Source organism: Pseudonaja textilis, chromosome 2 (genome assembly GCF_049901715.1).
Source record: "Pseudonaja textilis isolate UNSWEBS1 chromosome 2, rPseTex1.2, whole genome shotgun sequence".
NCBI lineage: Eukaryota > Metazoa > Chordata > Lepidosauria > Squamata > Elapidae > Pseudonaja > Pseudonaja textilis.
In genome coordinates, this window is record NC_141991.1 from 126,327,098 (window position 1) to 126,342,816 (window position 15,719).

Sequence of the window (15,719 nt, forward strand, 5' to 3'; positions counted from 1 at the left end):
AAACAATCAACTAATGGAACAGCTTGCCTTCAGAGGTTGTGGGAGCTTCATCACCGGAAGCTTTCAAGAAGAGACTGGACTGCCATTTGTCAGCAATGGTTTAGGGTTGGACTAGTTGACCTACAAGGTCCCTTCCAACTCTGTTAATCTGTTAAAAAGGCCAAAAGAACACATGCTAGGAGTGACCTGCAGAATGCTGGATTCAGTAGATCAGCTTCTTTAGGCGACCTAATAGCAAAAGTCTCCAGCTATTTTATAGTATATTGCAGAATAAAAATAGCAGTTACACAATGCAATGAAAGGCGGGACAGATGACAAATGCATCACTTAAAGAAAAGGCCCAGATGATGATCACAGAAAGTGGTTAACTGATCATGGTGGGGAAAAACAGGCTCCAAACTGTGATAATCTTTAAAGATCAAAAGACTGGGTCCCATGTGAGATGAGAACTTACAGGGAAGATAAAATACTAGCACACACATTATCGCTCAGGTCTAGTTAGCAATTAAGCTGCCCGTATTCTGTACCAAGTGGGTGGTTTTCTAAAAGGCATCACAGGCTGTAGTTGCAGCTGCCCAAATGCCAAAGAACTGTGCAATAAAAAACACATAACCCAGTGACACTATGCAGCAGGCACTATGTACTAAATTCCTTAGTACAGTATTGCAGATTGTTCTATACCTAGTTTCTTAGTTTCGCCCTCAGTTCTCCTATCTGTAAAATGGTTGGAACAGTAGACATGTTTTCTTTTTGAGGACTCAGCTTATAAAGCAATTTCTGCCAAGGGATCAAATCTCAAATCCTGCCGGCCCCAATTAAGAGGGTTGCATTCCTGAGGTCAGATTGAAGCCCAGTAGTGCAGCAGCTCTGCACTGTGATAAATGAGGGTTTGGGTGTTGCATCACATTCTGCCACGTGACTGCCTGCTCAGCATTTGTCAGCCAGAGTTCCCTGAAGCTGAGTTGAGAAAATGAAGTTTGAAAATCCCATGAGATACTGCCTAACCTACAAGGTGTCCTATTATTTTTATATAATACCATGACCTAGCATTTTCAGGCTTCTGCTGAGAGACCCAAGGCTTTTAGTGCAGGAGATGGGCCTCATGAAGAAGATAAGATTGCTTTAAAAAAAAAAAAAGCTTTGGATACATCTCTGTGGATCAGTCTAAGGAATGGGTGGGGAACCTTGGCCCTTTTATGACTGATCGATTTCAACTCCCAGAATTCCTGAGCTGTGCATGGACTTCAACTCCCAGAATTCCTGAGCCATGCATAGAATTCAACTCCCAGAATTCCTGAGCCTTCATGGCTTGGGAATTCTGGGAGTTGAAGTCCACAAGTCATAAAAGGGCCAAGGTTCCCCGCCCCTGGTCTAAGGGACAGAGGCCCTCCAGGGTTGTTGTTTTTTATGTTAAATGCCATCAGTCCAGTCAGTTACAATGACTGGAAGTTGTAGTCCCAAATAGCACTGGGTGACCACACCTTAGATAAATCAAGGGGTGTTCAAATTGTTAATACAGGTAGTTCTTGAAGTACAACAAACAATTGGGACCAAAATTTCCATTGTTAAGCAAGGTGATTGTTATGTGAGTTGTTCCTGATTTTAAAACCTTTTTTGCCACAGTTGTTAAGCGAGTCACAATAGTTGTTGAGTGAATCCGGTGGTCCTTAAGCACATGTGGCTTCTTCCCCCACTTACCAACAAAGCGGAAGGTCACAAATGGTGGTCATGTGATCCCTGGATGCTGCAACCATTTTAAATGTCGGTTGCCAAGCACTAGAATTTTGATCTCGTGACTGTGTGGATATTGTGACAATCTTAAGCGCGAGGACCAGTTATAAGTCACTTCTTTTCAATACACAACTGCATAATCTGTAGAAAGAATAGAGCACAACTAATAAAAAAATCCTGAGCACTCAGATCAGGCACATTATAAATCGACTATGTTATTATAAGTAACATCGTATTTCTCATCCTTAAGATGTATAGAGTCCAACTCCCAGAATTCCCCAGCCAACCTTGTCGGTAGGTTGCTTCAAAAGGATATAAATTCATACGTGAACATGCCTATTTTTTTAACAAAATCAGTTTTATTAAAACTTTGAAACAAACAGATAAAAAGTAACAAAACTAATAAGTACAGGCAGTCCTCAGCTTATGATGGTTCACTCAGGGACTGCTCAAAGTTGCAACAGCACTGAAAAAAAGGTGACTTATGACCATTTTTCACCTTTTATGACCTATCCCCATGGTCACATGATTTACATTCGGATGCTTGACAACCAACTCACATTTATGACGGTTGCAGTGTCCCAGGGTCAAGGGAGCCCCTTTTGCGAACTTCTGACAAGCAAGGTCAATGGGGAAGTTAGATTCACTTAACAACCAGGTTACTAAGTTAACACCTGCAGTGATTCACTTAACAAATGTGGCAAGGAAAGTCATAAAATTGGGCAAAGCTCACTTAACAAATTTCTCACTGAGCAATGTAAATTTAGGGCTCAGTTATGGTCATAAGTGGAGGACTACCTGTAGTAAGCAGAAAAGAATCAAACAAGAAGCAAAAAGTGTAAGAAAAGAAAAAAAAGTTAAGAAAAATAGAAACTGGAAGTAAACAGCAGAAACCAGGGCTGGGGGCAATCATGTGATCACCAGGATACTGAAAATTACCATAAATTTGATCTGATTTGTATATATAGGCTTTGCACATGTATAGGAGTACATGCATAGGAGCAGCACAGTAACAGGGACTTTAGTTCCCAAGGTAGCCATAAAATCCAATCAAAATAAGAATCGGTGCAGGAAAGGAAACGGCATCAACTCTCTTTTCCAGAAAACCACTAATTCTTCCAGTGGGCCTCATATGACATCAAGTGTTGGTAAGCTGCAAAACAACCCCTGTAGCCAAATCCAGTTAATTGTATGAATCAACTCAACCTAACAAATGCAGCTGTTTCCAACTAGAAAAGGGAAATAAATGGGGAATTGGTTGAGAAAAAACAACAACCCGACATATGAAATGTAGATGCACTGAAAGAAACTGGGCCAGGAAGGAAGTTATTTTCTCTTGGCAACTGCTCAGACCTCTGTAGAGAAGCCTTCCAGAAATGTTGACAATCTACCCAAATACATAGGGTGTTTGTTTTTATTATTATTTTCCCTGATACTTTAAATATCTTTTAGTAATTCCAAGAGGGCACCTTTATTTAAAGGAAAAGTTAAAATGAAACTTTATTATTATGAAGGGTTGCACAATCAGCCAGGTATTTGGACTGGATTTGGCATTTTTTACCCCCCTATCGAGTCCTTCCCAAGAACTTGGGATAGGCGGATGTTGTTCTTCGATGCTGTTAAAGGTATAAAACGGCCCCAAGTAAAGCTGCCTTTTGCAGTTGACAGTTGGCGATTGTGTCAATGATGGTGGTGTTCAAGTGGTTTGGGGGTTATTATTATTTAACAGAGCTTGAAACCAGTCCCCAATGTATTTTCACAAAATTTGTCTTCATTAAAAAATAAAATAAAAAGCATTTATAAAGCAAATATTAATTTAGTTGTTTTTACATAATGTCATTTTGGCCAGCTAAGATAAACACAATAAACACTGAAAATATAATAAAAACAGTTGAAGTCACTTGTAACAGCTCATATTAGTTATGTTTTGCTAAATTATCACCTTTAAACCTAATCTCTTTTGACAATGGGAAGGAGCAGAAAATAGCTTTATGTTCAAACTGAATGCTTTGTCATCGTATTACAGAGCTGTCCCAATTATACTGTTGTAGGCCTGTATTAATGCCGATTAATGTTGCTCTGCCAGGTGATATTTAAAAAATCATGGAATTTAGGATCATTTCCTTACAGGAGCCTGGTTCATGCATCACATACAACATGCCATAACATAATTTTTGGAGACGTAAGACTTCAAGTTCTACTCCAGTTTTTATGTGGAAATCCCATAAGCTAATGTACTTCAGAAAAAATCTAATTGTGTTTTCCAAATAGTTAACCTAAGTGATAGACTTTAAATTCTTGATGAATCTATCTTCTTTTAAAGCCATGTAGACAGGTAGTCATTATCACATCTTGTTATGGCAAATTAAACTTCATAGTATTCTGTATAAAGTAGATCTATTTTTCATCTGTCCTAAATTTCCACCGTTCAGCTCCACTGGATTACTGTGAGGAATTGTAGGGAGGCTGGGAAGGTTAGAGGTGAGTCATAAATGGCAATTCAGGCCAGGTGGGGATACATTGAAAACATTTCAAACAGACTCCATCATAATTAATTCACTATAAAGAGAGCTTGGAAATTCCTATTACTGTTTCCAAGATTCTATATTCAGTCCGAAATACCATTCAAAACATGTAACTGATGTTGGTGTCATTCTTGCTTTCACTGTGATGCCAACTACATGGGGCTTGATAAGTTCCAGGGAGAGAAGAGAAATTATTTTCTTGTCCATGCAAAATCCTATAAAAATTCTAGCTAAATAAATTATATTCCTCCCTAGTTGTTTTCTAAATGAAACAGATTTCATCTCATGCGGTAAAGGAAGCTCCATTACTTGGGGAGGGGGGGTGTTTAAGAAGAAATTAGACAGCCATTTATCTGAAATAGTATAGATTCACCTGCTTCAGCAGGGGGCTGGACTAGAGGACCTCCAAGGTCCCTTCTAACTCTACTCTATTCTAAAAATCTGCTGAATATTTAGTGGCTAGATGCCCTTTATTTTGAAGCTAAAGGGCAAACTGCAATTTCTTTCTCTTTGTGATTGGAAGGGGATGAGAGGATTTTTGTAGCTCTGAGACCTGCTATAATTCAAGATTGGCGATTCAGGAGAGGTTGGGCCTTCTGGAGATTAGCTTGGAGGAAGAGAAACAGTATTTTGAGGCTTGTGGAAATAAGAGACAATCACAGACTTGTTGTAGTTGAGCAATGAGAGGCTGAACCAGGGCATGGATGCAACAATACTTTATTTAGGAAATAAAGGACTGAACGTGCTTGCCAAGCCTGGAACTGGCTCGCAGCGAACAGCGACTGGTTGGACCCCGCAGCCTGCTTTTATAGCTGGCTGCTGGAGAGAACCAGCCAATGAGAGAGGACAACCGCCCCCGCAGCGCGAACGGACCTGGGTGGGAACTTCTGTAAGTTCCAGGGACATAACACCCCTTCCCCCCAGATGCGAACACGCATAGTCCTTTAGGTACGCGGGAGGCTTATGCTGGCGCCCAGAACGGCGCAACTCTGGTGAGTTGTCTGGTAGTTCTGAGTCTGCAGAGGATGGTCGGACCGGTGGGGTGTCACGAATGCGTTCCCCGGCTCAGCTGCAGGTGTAAACAGGCCACTGGAACTGGTGCTGATGTGGGTTGATGCTGTAGCCTCGCACCGGGTCTGTAACCATGAGTCACTGCTGACGTGAGTGCCTTGGCGCCTCCGCAGCTGATCCAGGTGCCTTTTCCAGATTCGGCCATCCTCCAGTCTGACTCGATACACCCTGGGTCCGGTGATGGCCACGATCTCGCCCGGGATCCACAGAGGGTCTCCAGCGAAGTTCCTCGCGAACACGGTTTCCTGTAAGACAAAATGCCTAACCCCGATGTGGAAGCGAGGGGAGAGTCAGGGCAGTAATGTGGGTGAAGCTCTGTCCAACACAGTCCGCAGGCGCTCACCCATCAGGAGTTCAGCCGGGACTTATTAGTGACTGTGCACGGGTTGAGTGCTGGCTCAGCAAGAAACGGGAGAGTCTGTGGTGCCAGTCTTCCTTGCTGAACCTAGCTAAAGCTTCTTTAGTGGTCCTAACGGCTCTTTCTGCCAATCCGTTACTGGCAGGATGAAAGGGAGCCGTGAAGATGTGGCGGATGCCCAGATTGGCAGCGAAGCGACTGAACTTGGCCGATGTGAACTGGGGGCCATTGTCGGAAACAATAGAGTCTGGTAGCCCGTGTGTTACGAACAGGCGAGTCAATACCTTGGTAACTGCTTGCGTGGTGGTCGTGGATAGTTGTGCCACATCAATCCATTTAGAGTAGGAGTCCACGACCACCAGGAACATTTTGCCGTGCATCGGGCCCGCTAGGTCGATGTGAATCCTGGACCAAGGTGCGCTGGCACTTTCCCACTTAGTGGGGGTGGCAATTGGAGGGGTTATGGACGGGATTCCTGGCAGGGATGGCAAGAGCTTACCCATCTGATGATGTCATCGTCGAGGCCAGGCCACCATACGTAGCTGCGTGCTAATGCCTTCATCCTGACGATGCCAGGGTGGCCCTCATGCAACGCCTCCAAAACTTGGGTACGCAGCGAGGTCGGGATGACCACTCGTGTGCCCCACAGCAAACAGCCCTGCAAACTGGATAACTCCTGTAGGCGGGTCTTAAAAGGCGTGAATCTGGTTTCAACATCACTGCCCGGCCACCCTCCTCACCCAGTCCAGTACCTGGGCGATCGCTTTGTCTGCCTTGGATTTGGCGGCAATGTCAAGGGCAGTGATGGGGAGGTCCAGTTGGGTGACCTCAAAGATAGCATGGACCGGGCAGGATCCTCAGCTGGAGCAGGCAGGGGCAGCGGCTGAGGGCGTCTGCGTGGGACAATGTTTTACCTGGACGGTGTATGAGTCTATACGAGTATGCCGCTAGGAAAAGAGTCCACCTCGTCATTCTAGGAGACAGGACTTGAGGGGTCTGTTTGTCACCTGCTAGTAGACCCAGGAGAGGCTTATGATCCGTGACCAGTTCGAAAAGTGGCCAAAAAGAAATTCATGAAATTTCTTCACTGCCGCGACAGCTGCTAAAGCTTCCTTATCGATTTGGCTATAATTGCGCTCTGTTGCAGAGAGCGTCCCTGGAAAAAAAAGCGATGGGAGCCTCGGAGCCATTGGGGAGCCTGTGGCTTAACACTGCCCCAATTCCAAAAGGGGATGCGTCTGCTGCTAGCACTAATGGAAGGTTGGGGTCAAACTGAATAAGGACCGCCCCGACGTGAGTAGTGATTTGACTGCACGAAAAGCGGAGTCTTCCTTGTGTCCCCAATGCCAAGACAATTTTTTATCCAAAAGTCTGTGCAGGGTTCCGCCACAGATGCTTTATGGGGCAGGAAAGATGCGTAAAATTCAATAGCCCCAAGAAGGCCTGCAGTTCCGCTTTGGAGGTTGGAGTGGGTGCCTCGTGAATTGCCTTAACCTTGACTCCAGGGGTGAATGCCTGAGCCGTCAATTTTATAACCCAGAAAGTCCACCTGTCTAGTGGCAATGGCACATTTTTCTTTTTTAATTTGAGGCCATGCTGTCTGAACCTCTCTAACACTGCTCGAACTCTCTGGAAGAGTTGGGGTCTGTCCTGGCCGAGACTAAGATGTCGCCAAAGTAGGGTACTACACCAGGGAGGCCCTGCAAAATCCGCTCCATGAGGGATTGAAAATGCCTGGGGCAACACTTACGCCAAATTGGAGACGCTTGCACCGGAAAGCACCCTGTGGGTGACAATGGTTTGGAATTCCGCTGTTTGGTTGTCAACAGGGAATTGTAGATACGCTTGAGACATGTCCAATTTGGCAAAAATGTTGCCAGGTTCAAAAGTGTGTAATAAATGCTGAATGACGGGCACTGGGTAAGCGCTAACTTGTAAAAACTTATTAATTGTGGTTTTGTAGTCCGAGCAAATTCTCAGGCTACCGTCTTTTTGAGGGGTGTGACAATGGGCGTCTCCCATTTGGCGAAATCTGTTGGCTCAATGACCCCTTGTTTTAATAATTTATCCAGTTCCGCATCTAATTTAGGCCGAATAGCGAATGGAACTCTACGAGGTTTCAACCGGATTGGGACTGCTTGGGGGTCGACTGAGAATGAGATGGGGGTACCGTTATAACACCCCAGCTCATTGCTGAATACGCCTGAGTAGTCAGCGAATAGGAGTCAGTGTCGGAGGTTGAGACCGCATGGACTCCTGTTAACCCTAGGCCGAGGTGGGGAACCAATCAAGTCCCAAAAGTGTAGGGAGGTTGCCGCTAACTACCACTAAAGGTAGGTGGCCTTTGAAAGTTTTAAAATTAACAAGAAACTTGCCTCTGCCGATTACAGGAATGGTCTTCCCTGGTAGTCCTTCAGGCTAAGCTGGCACTTCTGGAGCTGGTTTCTGGATAGACTGGGCTGTAGTTTCTTGAGGGTGCTCCAAGAGATAATTGAGAGCGCTGACCCCGTGTCAACCTCCATGCGGCAAGGTTTACCTTCTAATAAAACGGAGAGAGAGATTTTACTAATGGTATGGCAAGCGTGCTTAGCATGGTGGCGGGTGCGACAGTTCAATACTTGCCTTTGGGGTCCGGAATGAAAAGGAAGGGACCCTTTGCGCCGAGTTGTGAGTGGCTTGCCGATGTGCCCTTTTTGTGACAATTGTTGCAGGTGGCTCCCTTGAATTTGCAGGTGGTCCTCAGGTGAGATCCACCACAGGATAGGCACAGGGTGATGTGCTTGGATGGACTGATGCTTTCTTGCTTGGCTCCTACCTGCGGGTGTCTGGAGAGGGCTAGGCGGTGGATGTCGGCCGCATCACTGGGGTCCTCCTCGATGACCACCTCTTCAGAGTGGACGGAAACTGCAATTTGTTTGGAGACAGGACCTTGGATCTCGGTGGCTGAGTGTGCTGCCAGCTCCGCTGCCAGGGCTTCCTCGACGGCTTGAGCGAGGTTGAGGTCCTTCCTGGCAGTAGGCGCTTTGAAGGTGAAGATCCTTGACCCCACAGACTAGCTGATCGAGGAGCATGTCATCCAGGTAGGTCCCAAACCCACAATGGAGTGCTGCAGTCCTGAGGGCAGCCATGTACTGATTGATAGTTTCTTTGTCTGATTGTTTCCTCATACGGAAGGTGAACCGCCTGGCAATCTGTGAGGGTCTAGGAGAATAGTGGTTAGTAAGGATTTCTAACAGCTCTGTCCAGGGACGTTTTTAACTCACGTGGAGCCACGAGTGCTGTGGCAGTATCAAAGACGATGGCTCCACAGTAGATCAGGAAATATGATTTTTTTCGGTGCTCCCTGCATCAGCCAGCCCAATGGCGTCGATGTAATGGTTAAAGCGATTCTTGTATGACTTCCATTTCTCCTCATCCGGCTTGAACGATGGGAAGACTGGGTTGGAATTCATGTTGAGAATCTCGTGGCTAGCTGCTTTGGAATCTCTCTGGGACCACAGCGGAGGCAAGAAAAACTCTTGTGCCTAGGCAGGCAAGTGATTACAGCTCTGGGGGGCCCGCGCCTCCCGCTCTCTTTCTGGGTTTGCACGCTGTAAGCAGCAACGGCTGTTTGGCAGCGCTTTGAATTTGGCGCCTGCGTTGGCGCCGGTGATTTTAAAAGAACACAGCACCGCTGTAGTTTGTATAGAAATTCAAACGACAGCCGTTTGAATTTCGCGCCTTTTTGTTTAGAGCGGCTGCGGCTCGCAGCGCCACACTTTCCTGTAGCGGGCTAACAAGCGGCCACAGACGCTTTCTCACCTCACTTGTTCGCTGACTGCTCTCTCTGGCTGCGGATCAGCGTCGTTCGCTGCCTGCTGATCGCTCTCTCTGGCTGTGGATCAGCGGCTAGTGATTCAGCGGTTGCATTTTGCCTCTGGTAGCCATCCCATCCTCGTCGCCAGTGTTGTAGTTGAGCAATGAGAGGCTGAACCAGGGCATGGATGCAACAATACTTTATTTAGGAAATAAAGGACTGAACGTGCTTGCCAAGCCTGGAACTGGCTCGCAGCGAACAGCGACTGGTTGGACCCCGCAGCCTGCTTTTATAGCTGGCTGCTGGAGAGAACCAGCCAATGAGAGAGGACAACCGCCCCCGCAGCGTGAACGGACCTGGGTGGGAACTTCTGTAAGTTCCAGGGACATAACAAGACTAATTTCAATTTTTGCACTATCATAGCTGTAGTCACATGATCAAAAGTCAGACACGTGACAACAGTCATGGATTTATGATGGTTGCAGTGTCCTAGAATTATGTGATCACTTTTTGCACACTTCTAACAAGCAAAGTCAATGGGGAAGTCCGATTCGCTTAGCAACTGTATTTCTAATTTGACAACTGCAGTGATTCACTTAGCAACTGTGATAAGAAAGGTTGTAAAATGGAGCCAAGCTCACTTAACAACTGTCTCACTTGACAACAGAAATTGGGGGCCCAATTGTGGGGGTAAGTCAGGCGCTACCTATAGTTGCATCAAGTTAGGACTGCAGAAAAAACAATTACTACCAACTGTCTTCAACCGAGGACCTGTATACTGCATGAGTCAAAAAGAGGGCTGTGAAAATATTTACAGACCTCTCACATCCCGGACATAAACTGTTTCAACTCTTTCCTTCAAAACGATGCTATAGAGCACTACACACCAGAACAACTAGACACAAGAACAGTTTTTTCCCCGAAAGCCATCACTCTGCTAAACAAATAATTCCCTCAACACTGTTCAACTATTTACAAAGTCTGCGTTGCTAATACTATTAATCTTTTCATCACTCCTTACCGCCCATTCCCTCCCACTTGTGACTGTATGACTGTAACTTTGTCGCTTGTATCCTTACGATTTATATTGACTGTTTCCTAGTATGAATTTATTGCTTATTGTACCCTATGACAATTATTAAGTGTCATGATTCTTGAGTCTTGACGAATGTATCTTTTATTTTATGTACGCCATGAACATATGCACCAAGACAAATTCCTTGTGTGTCCAATCACACTTGGCCAATAAAGAATTCTATTCTTTTTTATTCTTCAAAGTTGTTTCATGATCTTAACCATTCTTCATCCATGACTTTAAAAATGGTTAATTACAGAGTACTGAAATATGGAGTCTGTTGTAAAGTTCCTCCAGGCCAACTTTTCAAGCTCCCTTTCCAGGGGTGGAATTTAAAAAATCCCAGCAACCAGTTTGCTGCCCAGTTGCTGGGTGGGCATGGCCATGGTGGGTGGGGCCTACCGGAATTTCCAGGAGGGCTGTTTTTTGCCTTCTCAGGGGCTGTTTTTGGTTACCCTTGGGCCTCTGGGAGGGCGAAAATGGCCTTCCCTGAGCTCTGGAGGTCTTCCGGAAGCTGGAAACAGACCCATTTCGTGACTTCCAGTACTTCCAGGAGGGCCGTTTTTCACCTTCCCAAGGGTCCAGAAGCTTCCCTTGGGTCTCTGGGAGGGAAAAAAAGGCCTTCCCTGGGCTCTGGAGGCCTTCTGGAAGTTGGAAACAGGCCCATTTCTGGACTTCCAGAAAGCCCTTTTTCCCTCCTCCCAGAGCCTCCATGCAGACCCTGCACTTACCTGCATTGAAAATTGGCCGCATGGAGACTCCTGGGAGGGGAGGGGCAGGGTGGATGGGGCCAACCGGTCAGCTCAAATACCGGTTCAGTGAACCAGACGCAAATTTAACATCCAGTTCACGTGAACCAGTCCGAACCAGTAGAATCCCACCCATCCCTTTCTATCTGTCATTACAGGTGGTCCTCGACTTATGACCACAATTGAGCTCCAAATTTATGTTGCTCAGTGAGAAATTTGTTATGTGAGTGCTGCCCTATTTGACAACTATTTCTTGCCACATTTCTAAACTGAATCCCTGCAGTTGTTAAATTAGTAACACGGTTGTTAAGTGAATCTGGTTTCCCCATTGACTTTGATTGTCAGAAGGGTGCAAAAGAGGATCATTCGACCCTGGGACACTGCAACCATCATAAATGTGAGTTAATTGTCAAGCATCTGCATATCAATCACATGGCCATGGGGATGCTGCAACGATCGTAAGGGTGAAAATAAGGTGACCAACTGCCCTCCTTTAGGTGGGACAGTCCTCCTTTTGTAAGTTCTGTCCTCTCGAAAAGTGTCCTCCTACATGTCCTCCTTTTTGATACTTGAAGACTAATCTGTAAATCTCTGCATTTGATCGATGCCAATCCGATCCGTTGTGTGTGATGTGACGTATTTGTATTTGACATGATGATTCGTCAAGGCTCGGTACAGTGCGGTGAGACGCGATTATGAGACCCATGCGCTCCACACAGGAGAATTGTTTTGAGAGAGTGCGCCGTGCACAAGTGGCTTTGTTTACTTCTTATCGAAACACAACATGGCAGCGTATAATACAGTGTATTTTGTATTATTGTTGCAATAAATAAAATGTTTCTTTTATTTATGATATTTTTTTCTTCAATTTATTCGTGTCCTCCTTCTCATTGTAAAAAAGTTGGTCACCATAGTGAAAAATGGTCCTAAATCACCTTTTTCAACATTGTCGTAACTTCAAATGGTCACTAACTGAACTGTTATAAGCCGAGGATTATCTATAATAGACTCTTTCTTTCCTGCTCACTGGATATAGATGGCTAATCACGAGACAAGCCATAACATTCTGATGAGCTTGGCAACAAGTTAACACATTAATTTTAGAACTGAGAAAGAAGTAGCGTCGTCCCTTCAGTATTTTGATTGCATCTCTTCAGTGCACACCTGCAGGAATCAGTAGCATTGGCACCTTGTTTGCTTAGCCCACCCTTCCTGATCCCTTATAAATCTTGCAGTGACCTAGTTATCTAACCTCAAAAGCATCTTCCACCTGCCCCTTACCTCACTAACTCAGCGTTTCAGCCCAAGAACCCTCATAAATCCAAAAAGGGGCTGTCACAGATCTGATGGTGCTTTTTTATCCCCTTTTTTTATGTTCAGGCATTTTTACAGGCAAGTAGCCTCTGTCTCTTTATATAGTTGAAAAGGGTTTTCTATAAAATGCAGCTGCGCTTGTCCCAGGAAAGGCTCTCCCCGAATTTCAAATCATCCTTTTTACTGAAACCAACAAATTCTGAATCATGTTATACAGCAAATTCCTCATTAAGCTGAGAACCATCTGTCTGTTTGGGGTGATTTTGGCTGGGTGGAGTTGGAGAAGCAGCCCCCAGGCTTTACACAGGGAGGAAGTCTAATCCAAAGCAGAATTCAACATTTGAAATTGGATGGATGGATCAACTTACGAAATACATCAATTCAAATATAAGTGCAGTGTAGTTCTTGGCTTACAACCACAACTGTGTCAGAGTATATTCATGGACTGGAATAGAGCATGGTAACAAGGTCAGCCAATGAATAGGCATAACAACTAAATCAGCCAAGGAGGATAGTTTGGAAACTGAAAGTAGAAATAGCCTAGGCTGGAAAGTGAAACTAAAGGTAGCCTAGGCATGGCACTTTGTTAAGCTCTGCAGCTCTGAGGCTATGTTGAGCTCTGAATCTGTCTGTTGAAGATGAAACTAACTTGCTTGCTTGCTGAAGACTGGAGCTCTGATCTGAACTTGCAACATGTTTCTGTCTGAGTTTGCTCCATGTTGGAGAAATCTACAACTGGTTTGTAAAATCTACTTGTGTTTATAAAGATGTTAAATGAAGCATCAGCCATCTGTGTTTAATTTTCTGGCACTGAATTAATGCTGCAAAACTCTCAATAAACGGAGACCAGCGTTTCTCTCACTAACCAAGACAAATGTCAAGTTATTTTTTGTCTCGTTTTACAACCGGTCTTGGCACTGTTGTTAAGCAAATCACTGCCATTGTTAAGTTAGTAACATGGTTGTTAAGTGAATCTGACTTCCCCGTTGACTTTGCTTGTCAGAAGGCCACAAAAGGGGATCACATGGCCCATCATAAACACATGCCAGTTGCCAAGCGTCAAATTTTATTCACGTGATCCTGGGGATGCTGCAACAGTTGTGAATGTGAAAAATGGGCATAAGTCACTTTTTCAGTTCCTTTTTAACTTTGGTCACTAAATGAATAGTTGTAAATTGAGGACTACTTGCAATTAATTTAGTATGTTTGATTGACACATACACCCTAAATTTTCCCATTTGCTGAGATATTGCCTTCCTATGTCCAAAAAAAAAAGTAGGGAAAAGAAATTGCATTGACAAAGAATGTGGAGAAAAGAAAGAGAGGGGAGATGGGGCAGTGGTGGGATTCAAATTTTTTTACTACCAGTTCTGTGGGCATGGCTTGGTGGGCATGGCAGGGGAAGGAAAATCCCCATTCCCTCCCCACTCCTGGGGGAAGGTTACTGCAAAATCTCCATTCCCTCCTTATCCCACTAACCTGCTTTCCATCTCCATTCTCCTGTGCAGAGCAACAAAAGAAGACCCAGGCAGTCATCTGGGACTCCGGAGGAAGAGAATAGATGGGGGCGGGGCCAGTCAGAGGTGGTATTTGCCGGTTCTCGGAACAACTCAAAATTTCCACTACCGGTTCTCCAGAACTGGTCAGAACCTGCTGAATACCACCACTCAGATGGGGTCTCCAATGAATCTCTTTTGTCATTAAATTCTCTCCAAATCTTGCTATAAATGTGGAGAGCCACTTTTTCATTCTGAGGGAGAAAAAAAAATAACATTAGCTGATAGCATAATAACATTAGCAGTCCCCAATAATACCATCATGTGTATTTATTTAATTTATTTATATTCCCAATTTCCATGGTGGCCCACTGGCAAATAATACTGGGTGCATTGGCTTCATTTGTCATGGTGCAACTCATTATTATTCACTAAATGTATGTGTTGCCTGACTCCCTGCAATTCCAAAAAATTGACAAGAAAATTGACAAAAAAGAAGAAAAAGGGTAGATATGGAAGAATAACAAACCAGCTGAAAAGCAAAGAAAGCCACCAAGATTAAAAGTGGGTTTCAGTCAGACTCACCAAAAGCCTGGGTGAAAAGCCTGGCCTTTAGGGCTCTTCAAAACATGAGCAGGGTGGGACCAGTCAGATCTTGGGGAAAACTCAAGGAGAGGGAAGGTGCTGGGATAGAAATGGCATCCTTTCAGGGTCCTGATAGTAGGCATTGATTAACTCAGGGGTGGGAAACTATGGTCCTTCTATGGCCTGTGGACTTCAACTCCCAGAATTCTTAAGCTAGCATAGGTGGCTCAGGAATTCTGGGAGTTGAAGTCCACAAGTCATAAAAGGACCATAATTCCCTACCTCTGGCTTAATTGAAGGAACCTGGAACACGCTAACCCTACAAGGTTTAATTGACCTGGCAGATAGTATGGTAAGCAGGCAGTCCTTCAAGTAACTAGGCTCTGGGCAATGGAGGGCTTTATAGGTAGCAACCAGGTACCTTGAATTCCATCCAGAAGAAAACTAGCCACAACTGCAGCTCATGAGGTACTACATGGCCACCCCACAGCATGTTCATCATTGTTTGCACTACTGCATTCTGGACCAGTTGAAGATTCCAGGTGGTCTTCAAAACACATTGTGGTATTCAAGCTACGAAGTTGCCCAGGGTATGAGTGGTTGTCTGATGGGTCTCCTGATCTAGGAAAAGGTATGGATGGTTCGTCAGATGGAGCAGTGCAAAGGCCTTTCTGTCCACAGCTGCCATTTGCTCATTGAACAGCAGCTGTGAATCCCATAAATAGTACACTGCCTTTGAATGAGGAAGTACCACCCCATCCAAGGTCAGACATGAAATACCCCCAGATCTGCATGACCAAAGCATCCACAACCTCTCTGTCTTGGTAGGATTGAGTCAGAGACAGTTCTTTCCTATCCAAACTCAGCACTGGGATGGAACTTCAACAGGCTCAGTTGGCTGATGCAGAGTTGAAAGATATAATTGGGTATCATCAGTGTATACCATACCTCAAACCAATCGATGACTCACAGTTTCATGTAAAAGTGGGGGGGGAAAGGTGGGAGAAAGCTAGAACCTT